Source organism: Coregonus lavaretus (assembly GCF_964263955.1).
Source record: "Coregonus lavaretus genome assembly, contig: HAP1_SCAFFOLD_318, whole genome shotgun sequence".
NCBI lineage: Eukaryota > Metazoa > Chordata > Actinopteri > Salmoniformes > Salmonidae > Coregonus > Coregonus lavaretus.
This window is the reverse complement of record NW_028158144.1, coordinates 492648-513405: the sequence shown is the minus strand read 5'-3', so window position 1 is coordinate 513405 and position 20758 is coordinate 492648.

The window sequence follows — 20758 nt, the reverse complement described above, 5'->3', positions numbered from 1 at the left end:
TCTCCATTGCACATGCTCCGATCCATAGTGTCTGATGCTAAAGAAGCCAGAAAATGTTAGGCCTGCAACATTCGTTTAGAACTACGTCGGGTTCAGTGGGGTGCAATGTTGCTGAACATTCAAATGGCAATTTGGCCTAGACCGTGTAGAACACCCAACTGTTCCTCTTCTCTTTTTCTCTAGAGTATTTGGAGACAAATGAAGTAGCATCCCAAGACTCTCCAAACTATGGTAGCTCTCTGGCAAACGATGACCTGGCCTCTGCTGAGAAGATGAGACGCTGGTCTGATGACTATGGAAACTATCCTACTGCCACAACCGCTTCAGAAGCCACAACTGGCACGTCCGACGACGCCGCTTCAGAAGCCACAACTGGCACGTCCGACGACGCCGCTTCAGAAGCCACAACTGGCACGTCCGACGACGCCGCTTCAGAAGCCACAACTGGCACGTCCGACGACGCCGCTTCAGAAGCCACAACTGGCACGTCCGACGACGCCGCTTCAGAAGCCACAACTGGCACGTCCGACGACGCCGCTTCAGAAGCCACAACTGGCACGTCCGACGACGCCGCTTCAGAAGCCACAACTGGCACGTCCGACGACGCCGCTTCAGAAGCCACAACTGGCACGTCCGACGACGCCGCTTCAGAAGCCACAACTGGCACGTCCGACGACGCCGCTTCAGAAGCCACAACTGGCACGTCCGACGACGCCGCTTCAGAAGCCACAACTGGCACGTCCGACGACGCCGCTTCAGAAGCCACAACTGGCACGTCCGACGACGCCGCTTCAGAAGCCACAACTGGCACGTCCGACGACGCCGCTTCAGAAGCCACAACTGGCACGTCCGACGACGCCGCTTCAGAAGCCACAACTGGCACGTCCGACGACGCCGCTTCAGAAGCCACAACTGGCACGTCCGACGACGCCGCTTCAGAAGCCACAACTGGCACGTCCGACGACGCCGCTTCAGAAGCCACAACTGGCACGTCCGACGACGCCGCTTCAGAAGCCACAACTGGCACGTCCGACGACGCCGCTTCAGAAGCCACAACTGGCACGTCCGACGACGCCGCTTCAGAAGCCACAACTGGCACGTCCGACGACGCCGCTTCAGAAGCCACAACTGGCACGTCCGACGACGCCGCTTCAGAAGCCACAACTGGCACGTCCGACGACGCCGCTTCAGAAGCCACAACTGGCACGTCCGACGACGCCGCTTCAGAAGCCACAACCGGCACGTCCGACGACGCCACAACTGGCTACTGAAGCCACGAGAACTACTGATTGTGGTTAATTTATACTCTAGCACAAGTGGGGACGAGTCTGTAGACCAAGCGCCTTCTGTTACTGACCATGCCATTGAGGAACAGTTCACCTCTGCATCTGAGACCCCGTTGACCACAAACATGGATATCTGAAGTGGGACGTACATGGGTACTCTAGTCCAGGTTGTGTGTAACTGCGTTTGTGTGTTTTGCCTCAATTAAACAGTAACTTTAATACTTGTGTCCTTAGTTTTGTTTTGGAGGTTCAATGACCTGACTTTAGTAACTGGGGTGATGGCAAAACAGTTTTATTGCATTATAAACATGCTTTGGCATCAGCAATATATTACTACTTCGACCAATTTGTGTTTAAATTACCATTGGACTTTCTTAAGCTACATTTGCTTATGCTAGTAGCATCAAATGATGTAATGGGTTCTAGGTCAATTTAACCTGATGTAGTTTGTAGAACTGAGCGCTTGGGGTTGGTGCATATCACGTCTGTAAATGAGGATGTTGCTAGAATTGGGGTTAATGGTGTCAGTGCTGAATGTTGTCAAATTGCATTTAAATTACTCTGCTGAGTGTCTACTAGTCTTGAGTCTACGGACAATTGGTTTCCTACTCGTGAATTCTTACATGTAACACCAGCTCTCATATCATTAGCCAATCGTTTTGGGGGTTGGTCTGCATATGCCAGTAAAAATCCAAACTTTTAGGTTAAAGGCAATGTTAACCTGTCTTAGCTGGCAGGCTGCGATCTGGTCCTAGCTCTCCCAGAGTTGCTTGTAGCGCCTAGGGTTTGTGCGTCGTAGCCTACCGTTTTTAGTCGCCATGAATTCAAAGTGCATGTACACGCAACCTTGAAATACAGTAACAAAATTGACTCCAACTTTTGAGCTACCGGTAGGCCTACCTGCTTTAATACAAAAGGTCTGTGGCAAAGCTTTACTCATTTATGCCAACGAGGCCGACTGCAAATCCGACCTGAATTGAGCCTGTTTTGAAGCAACACGTTAAAACGGGTATGGCCTATGCAAATGATTTTGTTTGCTACATGGAATCAGTCAGTGTCAATTACTTAGTTTCTGACCAAGTGTTTTTCCTGTTGAAAAATAATGCGAGAACTGTATTTTGTATTGAATAAAAGTAATAATGGCAGTTCATTTACTTTGAATATATAGTCTGTTTGTGTAGTCCAAAGTCTCACGTTTCATTTATGCTGTGACTTCAGAGATGATCATTTACTTTATTGCTAGAAAACAGATGCAGTAAGTAGGCCTCATAAGATTTTATGTAAAATATAGCCTACCTTAGAATGGCATATTAAATGCGGGTTTAGATTCACGGGCAATTGATCAACTGCGGCGCTATCCATTGTTGAATCTCCGCTTAACTGTTTGATTATTGGAGATTCCGATTAGTTTCCTCTGACAAAATCATAACAATAAGTGAAGTATAAACAGCCACAACCTTCCCAAATTCCCTCAATAGCCAGGTGCAAGGGGAGAGAAAAGGACCAAAATGCATCTTTCAAAGGTAGGCTAAAAATATTAATTTGTACTGTATTAACCTCATATTTGACCCGTCGGCCATCAGTGCTTCATAGGCCTGTTAAAACTAGGCTACATCAATGAAATGGTGTGGTGACTTTGAGGGAACATTGTTGATTAAATTGCAACAAATACATAAAGAACACTTTAGATTGTGCATATTTCTCCATTTAGAGTGGTATAATCATGTCAGATTTTATTTAATGGTATTATATGCTTTTAAATAGCACTTTCGGTTTGAACGGGAATACCGGGAAGCCCGAGAATTTATTGCAATTTCCTCAGGAAGGAAAATTGGTAGATTCTCTGGAAAATATATGGCCAATGAGGCCTATGCCTACCCTCCTCCCCCAGCCAATGGGATGAACTCCGCGGGACCCCCACCCGAGTACTCCTACCAGGTACGGACGAGACATGGAGACAACTGTTCCTTTAATGTTTGACGAAGAATAAAATACCCAAGAATAAAGCTATATACAAGGAGTACCAGTTCCAGATCAGTGTGCAGGGTTACAAGGTATTTGAGGTAGATATTTGTACCCATTAGCTCTTCCTGGGGTCCAACAAAATTAATTTTTAAAACATTACAATACATTCATTACAGAATTTACAACATAAAGTGTGCCCCCTCAGGCCCATAATCCACTATCACATATCTCCAACACAAAATCCATGTGTACGTGTGTGTATAGAACGTATGTTATCATGTGTGTGTATGCATGTGTCTGTGCCTATGTTTGTGTTGCTTCACAATCCCGCTGTTCCATAAGGTGTATTTTTAGAAATGTTTTAAATTTGATTCTACTGCTTGCATCAGTTACCTGATGTGGAATAGAGTTCCATGTAGTCATTGCTCTATGTAGTCCTGTGTGCCTCCCATAGTCTGTTCTGGACTTGGGGACTGTGAAGAGACCTCTGGTGGCAAGGTTGATAGATGTAGCTTTTAAATTCGCTCTGGCTATCTACTCCGATTTCAGAGAACTCTCGTCTGAGTGTGCCAGAGCGCATAATAACTGACGAAATTACGAACGCTCAACACCCATGGAATATGGCCGGTGTCAGTAGACATTTGCAAAAAAGCGTAAATTGTTGCCAGCAGCACAGTTGCAGTCACCAACGCTCTGGAAAACATAAAAACATCCTAACCAGCTCTACTAGGGCGAGTAAAATGGTCAGAGTGAGCTGTTCTCTCATTTGTGTCTGGAAGTAGCTAGCAAGCTAGCCAGTTAGCTTGACTGTTGTTGTTAGGACAGGACGCTTGGATCATACCTTAAAGAGATGGGTGGGGCTAAAGCTGAACGATGCTGAATGGGTGTAGACAAAGAAGAGGTCTCCATAAGGTGTACAAAACATTCAAAGGCAATTTTCTCATAAGTTAGGTTACAAGTTTACCAATTTTCAACGCAGAATTAATTTCTAATTTTTCCTCAACTGTAGTGTATGATACACAATTTTCTAGCTCTGAGTCTCTACTTTTATCCAATGTAAAAAACACAATTTCAAATTTTGCTACAAAATATTTTTTTTATCAACTTTCATTTTGAGCTACTACAATGAGTTTCAACCATATTTGTTTTTCAGATTTGCTAACACCTGTCAATGTTGGTAGGGGAAGGGGTGTGTTGGGGTTATCTATTCCTTTCCCAACTGGTAGTCCTAGTGTGTGTGGTGATGTCAATGGTAGTGAAATTGCAGGGGAAGTTCCTTTAGTCAGTGGGGACAATGCAGCTTCTCATTGTCATCATGCAGTCAACTCACCTAGGCCCCAGGTTGTTAGCACCTCCACTCCTAACCCCAATGACGATGCAGTGCTAATAGGCCAGATGAGTATCATAGTCCAACAGATAGGACAGCAGCTAGCTGATAGCATTATCATGCACTTCAGTTCTAGTAGCCCAACAGGAGCTACAGCCACTAGCCAAAGTGAACCAAGACACAGACCTGACCCTACAGTTAGCCAAGTTCTAGACTTCTCCCAAGTCCAAGTAGTTGCCCAAAGAAAAGTCAAAGAACCACCTTCCTTTAGAGGGGAGAGATAAGACACAATTACATTTGATGAATGGGAAGAGGCCATGATAAACTTTATTAAAAAGGGACACATGAAAATAGAGGAACAGGCCTGAGAGATTCTCATCCATCTCAAGGGAAGAGCAGAAGATGTAGTCTCAATCGGAATCAGGAATAGTGGCATTCTAGCTAACCCAGATGCCATCTATAGTCTCCTCAGGAAGCCTTTCAGCTGCAGTCAATACCAGTGGAGGCTCTTCAGAGGAAGAAGGGGAGGGCCATCCTCCTCAGTGAATTTCATGAAAATTAAAATGGTAAAACATTAAAAAAGTGATCCTTTTTACATAAAAATATGCTAAATATAATCACATCACCAAATAACTGATTAAAACACAATATTTTGCAAAGGTCTACAGTAGCCTCAACAGCACTATGTAGGGTAGCACCATGGTGAAGCCGGAGGACAGATAGCTTCCGTCCTCCACTGGGTACATTGACAAAACCTAGGAGGCTCATAGTTCTCACCCCCTTCCGTAGAGTTACACAGTAATTATGACAAATTCCGAAGGACGTCCTCCAGCCTATCAAAGCTCCTGCAGCATGAACTAACATGTTGTTCATCCAATCAAAGGATCAGAGAATTAATCTAGTACTAAAAGCACAAACTACAGCTAGCGAGCACTGCAATATATAAAATGTGGTGAGTAGTTGACTCAAAGAGAGAGAAAGAGAATAGTTGAAAAGTTTTGAACAAAATAATTTCTTCCAAAATGAAGGAGAAACGAGAGAAATAGCGAGAGAGAGATTTCATCATTTCTTTTTCACTTTCACTTACTTAGCTAGGAAATGCAGCTTGCTAGTTTAGCATACTGAAACACCCTGCTCAAACAGAGGGATGCTATGTTAGCTAGGTGGCTATGACTTTCCAACACAACACTGGAACTCTTCCAAGTCAAGATAAGCTTTTGGTATTACTAATTTATTGCCACTGGGGTCCGTCGGTGTAACTGCTTACTGACTGTACACTAATGTTACTGCATGATTGTAGCGTGTTTACTAATGCGTTAGTTCTATTAGCTATGCTGACTATGACGTTACTTATGGGGACAACAATGTAGGCTGGGTTTACCGGTTTGGCTTGGAAAGGTTTCTTCGCCTGGTCACATACAGCTGATGTGTTGTGTATTGAATTCCACAAGCGAAGGGAAGAGAAGGAATACAACGTGTCTGTTATGAAAGTGAACTCTGTTTACGTGTTTCAGGGGTGTATTCATTCCGCCGATTCTGTTGAAAATGGTTTCATAAACGGAAGCAAATGGAACAAAACAGGGATAAACATACATTAATTTGTCCAATAGAAACTCTAGTTTGCAACTGTTGGACAACTAATGATTACACCCTATATCAGCTAGATGCAGGCAAGAGTGTGTAAGGCGGTATTGAATGTCACTCTCTGTCACCTCAAATTTGTCTCTCGACATGTGCAGAGACGTGTTGGTAGAAGTGAGGTAGAACGGTTGTACTGTAAGTCTCTCCGCGTTAAAGTCTCTGCCCACTAGAAACGCTGCCTCTGGGTGTGCGGTTTATTGTTTGTTTATCACCTGTCAAAGTTGCGTCAATTCAAATCTGGCATTAGGAACAAAAGAGGTCAACACGACTTCTAAGATATACTAGTTATTTTAATTAATGCAAAAACCTTCAATGGTAAATATGATGTTTCGTATATACGGGCTCCTTGAAATACCTCGCAGGGCACTTCAGAGAACTAAATCTATTGTTTTAGATTCTTCCTCAAATACTCTTACAGAGAGAGAGTTTCCGACCTCTCTGCTGGGCAATCAGAGTAGACGCTTGAACGTGGTTTAGACTTACTGTCAAGGGGTGCTGAAGGTGGGTGTGGTGCATGAATCAAGCGCAGGACGCAGAAGCTCAGTCCAAAAAGACTTTAAGCACAATAAGCCCGAAGGCGAAATAACGGCGCACACAGGCGTCAAACCAACGGCGCACTAACATGTGTGAAAAACCTCTCCAAAACACTGGAGCGAAGAACGTAGCTCCAACACAAAACAGAAGAGCAATCACACACAAAGACAAACACACACAACGAGAACTAAATAGGACACTAACGAGGACTAACAAGACACAGGTGTACAACATCAAGACAAAACCAAACGAACATGAAACATAGATCGGTGGCAGCTAGTACTCCGGGGACGACGACCGCCGAAGCCTGCCCGAACCAGGAGGAGGAGCAGCCTCGGCCGAAACCGTGACAGTACCCCCCCCTTGACGCGCGGCTCCAGCCGTGCGCCGACCCCGGCCTCGGAGACGACCAGGAGGACGCGGAGCAGGGCGCGCGGGATGGTCCCGGTGGAACTCCGACAGGAGAGATGGGTCTAGGATGTCCCTCCGCGGCACCCAGCACCGCTCCTCCGGGCCATACCCCTCCCACTCCACGAGATATTGGAGACCCCCCATCCGGCGTCTTGAGTCCAAGATGGACCGAATGGTGTACGCCGGAGCCCCCTCGATGTCCAGTGGGGGCGGAGGAGTCTCCCCTATCTCATTGTACTGGAGTGGACCAGCTACCACCGGCCTGAGAAGAGACACATGGAACGAGGGGTTAATATTCTTATACTCAACAGGTAGATGTAACCTATAACACACCTCGTTCAATCTTCTCAGGACTTTAAAGGGCCCCACAAACCGCCGACCCAGCTTCCGGCAGGGCAGGCGGAGGGGTAGGTTTCTGGTAGAGAGCCAGACTCGATCTCCGGGTGCATACACCGGCCCCTCACTGCGGTGGAGATCGGCGCTCGCCTTGTGACGAAGGACGGCCCGCTGCAGGTGGACGTGGGCAGCGTTCCACGTCTCTTCCGAGCACCTCATCCAATCATCCACCGCAGGGGCCTCGATCTGGCTCTGCTGCCAAGGTGCCAGAACCGGCTGGTAACCTAACACACATTGGAAGGGGAATAGGTTGGTAGAGGAGTGGCGGAGAGAGTTCTGGGCCATCTTGGCCCAGGGAATGTACCGTGCCTACTCCTCCGGCCGGCCCTGGCAATACGACCTCAGAAACCTACCCACATCCTGGTTGACACGTTCTACCTGCCCGTTACTCTCCGGGTGGTACCCTGAGGTAAGGCTAACCGAGACCCCCAACCGCTCCATGAACGCTCTCCAAACACGGGAGGTAAACTGGGGGCCTCGATCAGACACTATATCCTCGGGTACCCCGTAATGCCGGAAGACATGGGTAAATAGGGCCTCAGCGGTCTGTAGGGCAGTAGGAAGACCCGACATAGGGAGAAGACGACAGGCCTTAGAGAACCGGTCCACAACGACCAGGATGGTGGTATTCCTCTGAGAGAGGGGAAGGTCTGTCACAAAATCCACCGAGAGGTGAGACCATGGTCGTTGTGGAACGGGCAGGGGTTGTAACATACCCCTGGGCAGATGTCGGGGCGCCTTACACTGGTTGCACACCGAGCAGGAGGAGACATAAACCCTCACATCCCTAGCCAAAGTGGGCCACCAGTATTTAGGGCTAAGGCAATGCACCGTCCGGCCGATACCCGGATGTCCAGAGGAGGGTGACGTGTGAGCCCAGTAAATGAGTCGATCCCGAATCTCGAGCGGAACGTACTTCCGACCCTCAGGACACTGTGGAGGGCTGGGGTCGGTACGCAATGCTCGCTCGATTTCGGCATCGACCTCCCACACCACCGGTGCCACAAGGCAAGATTCCGGTAGTATGGGAGTAGGCTCAACGGACCTCTCCTCCATGTCATACCGCCGGGACAGCGCATCTGCCTTACCATTCTGGGACCCAGGGATGTACGTGATTTTAAATACGAACCTAGTGAGAAACATACTCCATCGAGCCTGGCGAGGGTTCAGTCTCCTCGCTGCCCAGATGTACTCCAAGTTCCGATGGTCAGTCAAAATGAGGAAAGGGTGTTGAGCCCCCTCAAGCCAATGCCTCCACACCTTAAGGGCTTGAACTACAGCTAACAGCTCCCTGTCCCCAACGTCAAGTTACGCTCCGCCGGGCTGAGCTTTTTTGAGTAAAAAGCACAGGGGCGGAGTTTAGGTGGCGTGCCGGACCGTTGAGAGAGAACGGCCCCTATACCAGCCTCAGACGCGTCTACCTCAACCTGAAAGGGTAATGCGGGATCCGGATGCGCCAGCACCGGAGCCGACGTAAACAGGTCCTTCAGTCTCCTAAAGGCCCTGTCCGCATCAGCTGACCACTGCAGGCGCACCGGACCCCCTTTCAGAAGTGATGTGATGGGAGCTGCCACCTGTCCAAAACCCCGGATAAACCTCCGGTAGTAATTCGCAAAGCCCAAGAACTGCTGCACCTCCTTTACAGTGGTTGGAGTTTGCCAATTATGCACAGCGGACACACGATCCACCTCCATTCTCACCCCTGACGCGGACAACCGATAACCCAAAAAGGAGACCGACTCCTGGAAAAACAGACATTTCTCTGCCTTGACATATAGGTCGTGCTCCAACAGCCTCCTCAATACACGACGCACCAGGGTTATATGCTCGGCTCGGGTAGACGAGTACACCAGAATGTCATCAATGTACACGACCACCCCTTGTCCCTGCATATCCCGGAAAATGTCATCTACGAAGGATTGGAAGACTGATGGAGCATTCATCAACCCATATGGCATGACGAGATATTCGAAATGACCTGACGTGGTACTAAACGCTGTCTTCCATTCGTCGCCCTCCCTAATGCGCACCAAGTTATACGCGCTCCTGAGATCCAATTTTGTGAAAAACCGCTCTCCATGCAATGACTCTGTCATGGTCGCAATCAGAGGGAGTGGATAACTGTATTTCACAGTAATCTGATTGAGACCATGGTAATCAATGCACGGGCGCAACCCTCCATCTTTCTTCTTCACAAAAAAGAAGCTTGAGGAGGCGGGAGAAGTGGAGGGCCGAATGTATCCCTGTCGCAAAGATTCGGCTATGTAAGTCTCCATAGCTTTTCTCTCCTCTTGAGACAAAGGATACACGTGGCTCCGTGGGAGCGCTGATCCTGCCTGGAGATCAATCGCACAATCCCCCTGTCTATGAGGAGGCAACTGCGTCGCCCTAGTTTTACTAAACACGAGAGCTAAATCCCCATATTCAGGCGGAATGTGCAGTGCGGGCACTTGGTTTGGACTTTCCACCGAAGTCGCCCCCACGGAAACACCCAGACATCGCCCCTCGCACTGAGCAGACCACCCATCGAGAGCCCTCTGTTGCCACGAACTAGCAGGGTTATGGGTGCTTAACCAGGGAATTCCCAGCACCACTGGGTACGCAGGAGAGTCGATCAGATACAGCTGTATAGTCTCTTCATGACCCCCCTGCGCACACATCCTAAGTGGTGCTGTGATCTCCCTAATCAACCCCGACCCCAACGGGCGGCTATCTAAGGCATGAACGGGAAAAGGTTTGTCAACAGGTAGGAGAGGGATCCCTAAATCTAAACAAAACTTCCGATCAACAAAATTCCCAGCTGCGCCTGAATCTACTAGCGCCTTATGCTGGGAATGAAGTGCAACCTGTGGAAAACACACAGGTATACAAAAGTGCGCAACAGAAAGCTCTGGGTAAGTGGGACGTCTACTCACCTGGGAGGCCCCCCCAGTGCGTGGCCTGTTGTCTTCTCCCCCGGAGAACCCTCCCCAGCACCTGGCCGCAGTGTGCCCTCCACGACCGCCCTTGGTGCAGGAGACAGGCCCCCTCGGGCTCCTCCTCCTCCTTTCTCTAGCGCCGGCACCCCCGAGCTCCATAGGGCTCGGCTCGGAGGTGCCGGAGGGCGGAATGGACGGACCCCCCTCGGGACGTCCACGGGTGGCCAGCAGGGTGTCCAGACGGATGGACATATCGACCAACTGGTCGAAGGTGAGATGGGTATCCCTGCAGGCCAACTCACGTTGAACGTCCTCCCGTAGGCTACATCGAAAATGGTCGATGAGGGCCCGTTCATTCCACCCTGCGTCCGCCGCTAGAGTCCGGAACTCTAGAGCAAACGCCTGTGCGCTCCTCCTCCCCTTTCTCAGGTGGACTAGACGCTCCCCCGCCGCTTTGCCCTCAGGTGGATGGTCGAACACGGCCTTGAAGCGGCGGGAGAACTCGGCGTAGGAGATGGTGTTGGCGTCCATCTTCCTCCACTCGGCGTTAGCCCACTCCAACGCCTTGCCCGTGAGACAGGAGATGAGGGCGGAAACGCTCTCGTGTCCCGAGGGCACCGGGTGTACAGTGGCCAGGTAGAGCTCCACCTGCAGGAGGAACCCCTGACACCCGGCAGCTGTTCCGTCACACGCCCTCGGGAGCGAGAGCCGAATCCCCCTGGGTTCCGGACCTGGGACTGGTGGACCGGCCGATGGGGTTGGCAGGGTAGGTGGAGGTGTGGGTACCCCGCTGGCCTCCCATCGGTGCAGGGTGTTGATGAGCGGTCCCCAGTTGTCGTATCTGGTCATCTTGGCCGCGAACATGCTCCTCGAGCGACTCAGGCGTAACAGCAGATCCTGCTGATTCCATTTTGGTGTGTGATTCTGTCAAGGGGTGCTGAAGGTGGGTGTGGTGCATGAATCAAGCGCAGGACGCAGAAGCTCAGTCCAATAAGACTTTAGTGCAATATTAACGTAGAAAATAAGCACAATAAGCCCGAAGGCGAAATAACGGCGCACACAGGCGTCAAACCAACGGCACACTAACATGTGCGAAAAACCTCTCCAAATCACTGGAGGGAAGTACGTAGCTCCAACACAAAACAGAAGAGCAATCACACACAAAGACAAACACACACAACGAGAACTAAATAGGACACTAACGAGGACTAACAAGACACAGGTGTACAACATCAAGACAAAACCAAACAAACATGAAACATAGATCGGTGGCAGCTAGTACTCCGGGGCCGACGACCGCCGAAGCCTGCCCGAACCAGGAGGAGGAGCAGCCTCGGCCGAAACCGTGACACTTACTCAGCCAATCCGTTGGCGCACTGGCTGTTCCCCGCCTCTTAGCACATCCCTGTTTCCAGGCATACGTTTATCATAACAACCTGTCATAATGAGAAGTGCCAGCTCCCCTAGACACCATTCCTACGTCCAAGGAAGGTTCACAGATCACAAAGAACCAGTATAGTCTAGTATTTGGAGACACAAATCCTTATCTCATTTTACCCCCTAAAACAGCTCTTCACATCAATCACAGCTTGCCAGGTGACACAACCTACATCAGCACAGTCCAGAATGCATTCTTTCTAAGTTAGTCATCCCATCAATTAGGAGAATAATAAATCCCCCATAATCCCCCTTTTCACACCCACTGGGTGTGATTCAAAATATGACAACACAGGGTGTCATTCATTATAATACAATACAAACAAAAAGAATCACACTTTTATTAATAGGCTATGATGATACTAAAAAATAAAAACCCTCAGTCCATCTACACCCAACTTGCAAATTGTTACCAGTCACCAAGGAACTTCAAACCATAAAACACAGGATTAATAGAACACAAAACATAAGACTATTAAAACATAAAACACAAACAGAGAAGTATATTTTGGCCCCCTTTAGACACCCTCTAGTGTCACTCCACCAAGCCTGGTAGGTCATATCCTTAATTCCTTAGGTCGGAGTCCAGGATTGGGCCGTATCTCACCATCTGTTGGGAAACCACCTTCCCCATCTCCTTTCTCACCAAACCTCAGACACAGGAAATAAGACAACATCCACAAAGAACAAGTATACCCATAGAAGCTATAACTTCAACCAGAATAGTTACAACAATAGTTTTCCATTTACCAAATATGTTATCAAACCAACCGTTTATGGAGCTATCAATACCAGAGTTCTCAGCCAGTTCGTTCGTCAGCGTAGTTACTCCCCTGAAGCTCTTTTGTCACGGACCCGTCCGGTGCTATGTTGTTTGAGGATGAAAATACAGCACATAGATCCAAACAGAACACAAACTCCGCCCCGCTCAGCCAAAAGCATATCTAAAGCTATTCTATTCTGCCATGTCATTAAGCTAGTTGCCGCTGTCTGCTCAGCTAATCCCTTTAATGCATCACGAGTGTGGTTTATAAATCTTTGCTGGTTATAGTAAATATAATTTATCCAATCTACGTTTTTATTAATTGTTGACCACCAAAAAATACTTGATTCAAACTCAGCTGCGATCTGATTCCTAGCTTTGAATTGTTCTGGAACCCATCGAGGTACTCCTATCCCATCAATATATATATCCTTTCATCAAAGGAACCCGGGAGGAGGTCCCACTTTCTACGTGACAACTCACCAGTCTCTGACACGTTTGATTGTTTACATATGTAGGTGAGTTCACAATCAGTTATCACCACACAACCATCAGATGTCAGCACGGGCCTGGTTTTGGTTCCTAAAATCCTCTGGCTGCAACAAAGAGGAGAGATTAGTCATGGTCTCTTTTAGTTGTGATATTCTCTGTGTGGGAGCAGGAGCTAAGATGCCCTACTCTGTATCCTATATTACCAGTCCTAGAAAAACAATTAGAACCCCCTGAGACTTCAAACAGAGGCAACCTAGGTCGGAATGACTTTGTTTTCGGGGGATACAGATAGTTCAAGTTACTACAAGACTCTTTCACCACATTCCCAGGTGGCTTGCATGGAGGATAAACCTGACAGAGAGTTAAAGCCTGTCAAGGGGAACGGAGTAGTTGTTAACCTTGGTTTGGCTGTCCCACAGGCATAACAGTCCTCTTTAGACATTTCTTGCCGTATACTAAATCCATTCCAACCACCGGTCAAGATTCCTACGGTTTGTACTATCTTTACCACAGCCCCGGTCTCACTACCTCCCTCAGAGAGGTTTACTCTATAGGGTGCCCCAGTTGAAGAGGATATCTCACTTGTTCAGGTCTGTAACCTGTTTTAGCATAATTCAGACTTTCAGACAGTACCTACCCTTATATGGGTCGCACTGCCATTTCTGGTAATTCCCTACTTTCACAATACTACACCTGTCCCTAAACTGTGTATGGAGATTGACATATCCCCCCCCACTTGGTATGAGCAACTACATAATCCCAGGATGTACATGGTGACATACATATGGTGATGTCCTTCCCTAAAGTCCCTAGTACTTCCCCTTTCCCTACGTCTAGCTGTCTCCTATGCCTTCGTAGACTGTGCTCAGGTATTATTTTATCAACTTGTGTTAGGTTAACTACTACTTCTGGCTGATCAGGAGGGTTTGAGTGTGTTAGGAATATGGCCCCCACAATCAGGCATCTACCTACCGTCAGGAGACCTGTGAATCCCCACCCTCGCCCTGAGAACATGTCAGACGCCAACCCATTGCTTCACCTTCTACCGAACTCACACAGGGATGATCAGAGAGGGTAAGGGAATCTTCGTTAAGGAGCCAACCCCCGAGCCCTAGTGGTGATCGGTTCTTTCTCCTAACTCTGTGTTTTTCGTCAGGTGTAACTGGGTTTACCTTTTTGCAGTGTGTGACATGCACCCAGGTGGATCTAATAGGACTTGATAGGGCCCTTCCCAACAGGCCTGCTTCCAGTTTTTCTTATTTTAGGGACTGGATGCTCACCCAGTCTCCTGGTGAGATAGAGTGGGTCACCTTCTCCTTTAGTTCACCTGTGGGGCACAAAACCTCTGACATACAGGTGTGGTTAATAAACTATCTTCACACATACATGTTCAGCTCTCAATTTCTATTTTTTTATTTATTTTTTTCTATTTATTATTTAATCCTATCATTATTATTTAATCCTATCACTCCCCCTTTTTTGACACATGATTTGCCCATGTGTCAATATTACCACCTTCCTAAACAATCCCTTATGTAATTTATCATCCAATTGCCATGCCTTTCATTTTTGAGATTGTCTTTTGCTTCTTTATTGCTCCTCCCACTTCCTTTGTCTTTTATGGCAGCTAAATTCGACTTTCATCCAGTTCAGAATCAATTAGTAATCCAATCATCAATCTCTTATCTTGTAAAAACACTCATGTTTAGTTCAAGCTCTGTTCTACCCAGGCTCTCCCGGGCTTGACCTGAAGACTGATTGTTGGACATGACAAGTCCATATTTAGGTCACCTAAGTCTTCTGCCTAGCAACAAAGAATAAAAACCTCTATGTTCATGATTAACCCAGTTATATCTAATAGCCCACCAAAAAACCTCATCATCTTTAAATCACGACCAATGTCATATCCCTCTTTACTCTCTACCATTTGGATAACATCCCTGATGTATGTATGCCTCCTTAGAGTTCCAAATTATTTTACCATGGGCTGCCATTGCCTTCCCATAGTTAAGATCACTTAATTTACCCGTATGCAGTACATAATGGAGTACCCAAGCTTTACAGCAGTTTATCATTACCAAAAAGCTCATCATTTGTTTTTTGTTTAACGGTTTTGGCGCTTCAAGTATAGCAGTTTTCCTGGATGAGTTGAACATTCGCCCCTCCTGAGTTATAGTGTTTCCTAGGTAAATTACCTCGCTCTGCCAAAGTTGAAGTTTCTTTTTGCTCACTTTGTGTCCCTGTTCTGCCAGGAAGGTTAACAATTTGATTGTATCCCTCTTACATCCCTCCTGAGTGGGATTAGCCAATAGAATATCATCTACATAAACTAACATTTGGCTTCCTTCCCTAGGTTCCAACTTTCCCAAATTCCTAGTTATAGCCTGGGCAAAGATTGTAAGACTTTCCGAGTAGCCTTGAGGCATCCTAGCGTAAGTCCATTTCCTTCCCTGAAAAGTAAAGCCAAACCATCCCTGACTATCCGGATGAACTGGGATACTAAAGAAAGCATTAGCTAAATCTATCACTGTAAAATAGGAGTTCTCTGGTTTCAATTGGTTCAGCAATGTATGTGGATCTGGTACACATGGAGCTCTGGGAAATATATTTCTATTAACCCCCTGCAAGTCCATGACCATCCTCCAGTTGGCGCTAGGTGCCACCTTTTTAAGAGGAAATACTGGAGAGTTGCATTGTGCCTCATCTCCAGGAATTATCACCCCTCCCTTAAGTAAATGCTCAAATGTAGGTGTTATCCCTTTTATTGCTTCTGGTTTCATAGGATATTGCTTTTGGTATGGTCTATGATCGGATCGAGGAATCACTTGTACTGGAGCTACCCCCTTAATTAGTCCTACATCGGCTGGTCCTTGTGACCATAATTTGAACGGAATTGCTGCTAACTCAGCCTCCTGTTCCTGAGTTAAGAAATCTCTTCCTGTCATCCGTTAAAACTTATCTCCAGGTGGACCCCGGGCAGGGTTTTTGCTCTCCAATTCAACTTTCTTCTATATCTCCCAGTGGAGTGGCCACACTGATCCCCATTTGGTGTATTCTGCCAGTCAGTAATGTTTTCCCCCTGTTTTCTCCATTTACCTAGTGATAACCATTCCTATGAATGTTATTTCACTAGGGCAACATGGGGGCTCCACCTTTCTCTGTACAGCCTCTGGCTCTGTGAACCCATTTTAACCCAATTTGAAAAACAACAACCACAAATAGCCAGGCCTCACTTAATTTGGTAGCTCACTTGTATTACCTAAATACTGCCTAACTGAGATGAGCTAATCTCTTTCTCCTGGTTATAATCTAAAGATGGTAGTATACACAAAACATGATACAGATATCCCCAGTCTTAACCCATCAATAATTGTTTGTATCAATCTAATTCCTCATAACTAATCCATTAAACCACTCAAAATTCCTTGAGTATACAATGATTATTTAATTGATTACCCTAACTCTGTTACATGTGATCTCATCTCAAATGATCCATTATTAATTATTTGTTCAACCCCCTAGGAAAATCTGTCTCCCCTTCTATTGTTCCTGTCCCCCCAATTTCACCAATCCATAACCCACCACAGGCTGGCGCTATTCCCCCAGCACAACAGCCAATGCATACTTGCATCCCCGTAACCAAAATAAATTATCGTTCTAGAATGTACCGACAATTTTGTATTTTCCCGCTAACCCATTTCAGTTTGCTATTCCATTTCTTAAACTTTTCTCTCTGATTAGGCCCTAATTAATAAAACAAATACTTGCTATCGTTGATCAGCATACACTTAATGACATTCCTACCATCTGAACTATGTACTGTCTCTTACATCTCCTCCCCCTCTCCTGCTCCTTCCTACATTATAAGGGAGGCGCGGGAAACTTCCCTACAATCTTCCTTCTTAGGAAATAATGTCATTCGTACTTGTAACATATTTTCATAGACCTATCTAGAATACTACTAAAGCTATCTTATGCAACTTTTAATACACGTAAAAACTCTCTCTCTCTCCACCCATTCCCTATTGAATAAGTGAGTTTTCAACCCCCAACCACGCTCCAAATCTTCCATTTAGCATTAACCAAACAAATACTCCATCGTACCCATTCAATCAACACATCAGCAGTGGAATTTACACTCATAAATGCAGATTGTTACTCCATGCCTTGAAATGATAAATAGATTTCCACCAATAGCACCATTAATGATTTCTCATCTTACCCTCTGACACAAAATGAAGTTTCTGCAAGGCATATAATATTGCAGCTTTTCAAGTCTTTCTGAAAGGAGTCTCTCGAACGAAGCTCATCCATTTTATTCCTGATTGACTGGATATTTGCCAATGAAACGGAGGGGAGTGCCAGTCGATTTTCTCTTCATCTCAGTCTTAAGAAGACGCCAGCCCGACTAACATGTCTACGCCTGCAGCGTTTCTTTATAGCCCATGAAACAAAATAATAGTGTCCGGTGTGAACAAGAGAAAAGCTGGGTAAGAGTTGATGTCGGATTTGTAGTCGAAATCGAGGTTAGTAACTGTCGATCTGACTTCCACAAGTGCTTAGCGGTCATATGTGACAATAGTATGTACTTTCTGTAAGATGTCAGCCTTCTCAGTCTGCGCCATCTCTCTTTCTCTAACTCACTCTTGTAAAGTTCCTTCAGTAGTGATAGTTTAATTAGCATGATGTGAGTGATCCCATATTGCCAAAGTATTAAATAAGAGCACAATTAATTCATTGACAATTGATTAACATAAACATAAATATCATACCCACCAAAAAATGCTAAACTCCCCTGTTATTGGTAATGGTGAGACATTAGCATGTTTCAGGGGTATGATTGTTGTGTCTCTTTAACTTTCTTGCTCTTTATTATTCATGATTCATTCATGATTGTGTTCAGAAACAAGTTCTATTTTTATTTACTATAAAATGGACTCCAAAATGACACAATACATTATTTACATATATTTCTATTGGACACAACATAATCCAAAACACAACCAAAACGAACTGCAAATGCAGCCAACAAGATTGTAGTCACAAGCAATGTTCCCTCTGAGCGAGCGCGTGTTTGAGCGCGCAGTAGCCAGAGACTGCCTCATGCAGATCTCAGAAGAAATATCAGCCCTCAGAGAGAAGCACAAGATTGAACTACACTCAACAAGTTTTTCATGTTAGTTAACACTTCCAACATTTTTCCTTTACTGTGGCAATTGTGATCGAATCAACGCAATATTAGCCACTTTCAATGCAACATACTGAAACAAAACAAACTACTCAAGAGATTTTGTTGTAGGCAGAATGCATGGGAGTAGGATTCTATTGCACATGACTCAGCCCGTACTCTACACAGAGGTGGGTATAACCAATCAGAGCTGCAGTAGGCCTGTATGCAAATAGACTATTGCCACATATGGATCTGTGCCATTTACTTTGAACTGGACTGTGTTTACAGCTCTGGTCGTGAGTAGATGTGCTTGTTTTGAGTTCAAAGCAAGAGCTGCATGTAGCCACGTGTGCACATTTTGTTCATATCCTTTGCTAGTTATTGTGTTATTAGCCCAGTTATAGGTAATTTCTAGTCAACAATGGGGGAGTGGTTGCTTCCTACAAGAGCACAACATGTGTGCATTTCTAGACATCTTTGAAAAGAGAGTCAGGTAAAGAGCTTTTTTTGTCTTAGTGTTATATTTTCAGACAGGCTTGAATAAACTAACAAGCCAATAGGCAGAGTGTAGCATAATTTGTCTGATTCTCTGTAGTAATGGTATGGGAATAATAATGCATTTTATTTTGTAAAGTGGTATCTTCCATCAAACAACACAACAAAATGTTCAGTCACCTCCTTGTCTGAAGGACAAGTCGATAAACAGGTTAACCTCTTAAGGATCGGACCCTTTTTTTCAATTTCCTCCTAAAATGACACACCCACATCTAACTGCCTGTAGCTCAAGACCTGAAGCAAGGATACGCATATTCTTGATACAATTTAAAAGGAAATACTTTGAAGTCTGTGGAAATGTGAAATTAATGTAGGGGAATTTAACACATTAGATCTGGTAAAATATAATACAAACAAAAAAACATGCATTTTCTATTCTTTTTTTGTTCCATAATTTTTGAAATGCAAGAGAAAGACCACAATATAATATTGCAGTTTAGGCGCAATTTAGATGTTGCCCATTTTGGCCACACAGCAGTGTGTTTGCAAAGTTTCTGATTGATCCAGTGAAGCAGTGCAATACTGGACTATTTTGTATCAAGTCTGCCCAAATGTGCCGAATTGGTCAATTGATGCATTTTCAAGTACATAACTATAGAGAACATACAAAAATGATATGGTAATACAAAATGTACGTTTACACGCTCCCAGGAATGTCATACATGATGGATCACTAGTGTCACGCCCTGGCTCTGGGACTCTGTTATGTTGAGCCAGGGTGTGTGGTTTCTATGTGTTTTGTGTGCTAGGGTTATTAACTAGTTCTTTTGTTTCTATGTTGGCCGGTGTGGTTCTCAATCAGAGGCAATGTGTATCAGCTGTTGCTTGTTGTCTCTGATTGGGAACCATACTTAGGCAGCCTGTTTTCCACAATGTGTTGTGGGATCTTGTTCCGTATGGTTTGTATTGTAACCAAGGACTTCACGTTTCGTATCGTTTGTTGTTTTGTTCGTGTGATCATTCAAATTAAAAGTATGTTCGCATTCCACGCTGCGCCTTGGTCCTCTGTGTATGACGATCGTGACAACTAGCTTATACATTAACTTTCACACATCTAGATGGCCTGGCGGGGTGGGTGTGGAGCCAGAGACAGCAGGTAGCTTAGTGGTTAAGAGCGTTGTGCCAGTAACCGAAAGGTCGCTGGTTCTAATCCCTGAGCCGACTAGGTGAAAAATCTGTCGATGTGCCCTTGAGCAAGGCACTTAACCCTAATTGCTCCTGTAAGTCGCTCTGGATAAGAGCGTCTGCTAAATGACTAATTATTATTTATTATTACAGCAGGGGTTCAAACTGTAGAACCCAGTTCCTACATTTGAATATAAAAATTGATTTTATCAAACAAAACTATGCTACATTTTATCTCTGAGACCCTTAGGATGACAAAACAGAGCAAGATTACTGAATGTAAGTACATTATTTACCTTCAGAGGTGAATTGATCAAACCAGTTGCCGTGATACATTTGTTGTGCACTCTCCTCAAACAATAACATGGTATTCTTTCACTGTAATAGCTACTGTAAATTGGACAGTGCAGTTAGATTAACAGGAATTTAAGCTTTCTGCCCATATGATAGATGTCTATGTCCTGGAAAGTTTGCTGATTCTTACAACAGTCATGCTAATCACATTAGCGCACGTTAATTCAACCGTCCCGTATACGGGACACCGATCTCATAGAGGTTAATGTCAAGCCCTGCATGTTTTTTTCAAAAGTCTCATGGAATGTAGGCCTACATTGAACACCACACATTGGCTGCTTCTGTAGGCTGAATGATTGAACAGCTATTTCCATGTTAAATGTTATGGGATGCATTTTCTCCATTGTTTTTGACAGTAGGCCTACATTATGATCAAATAGCCAT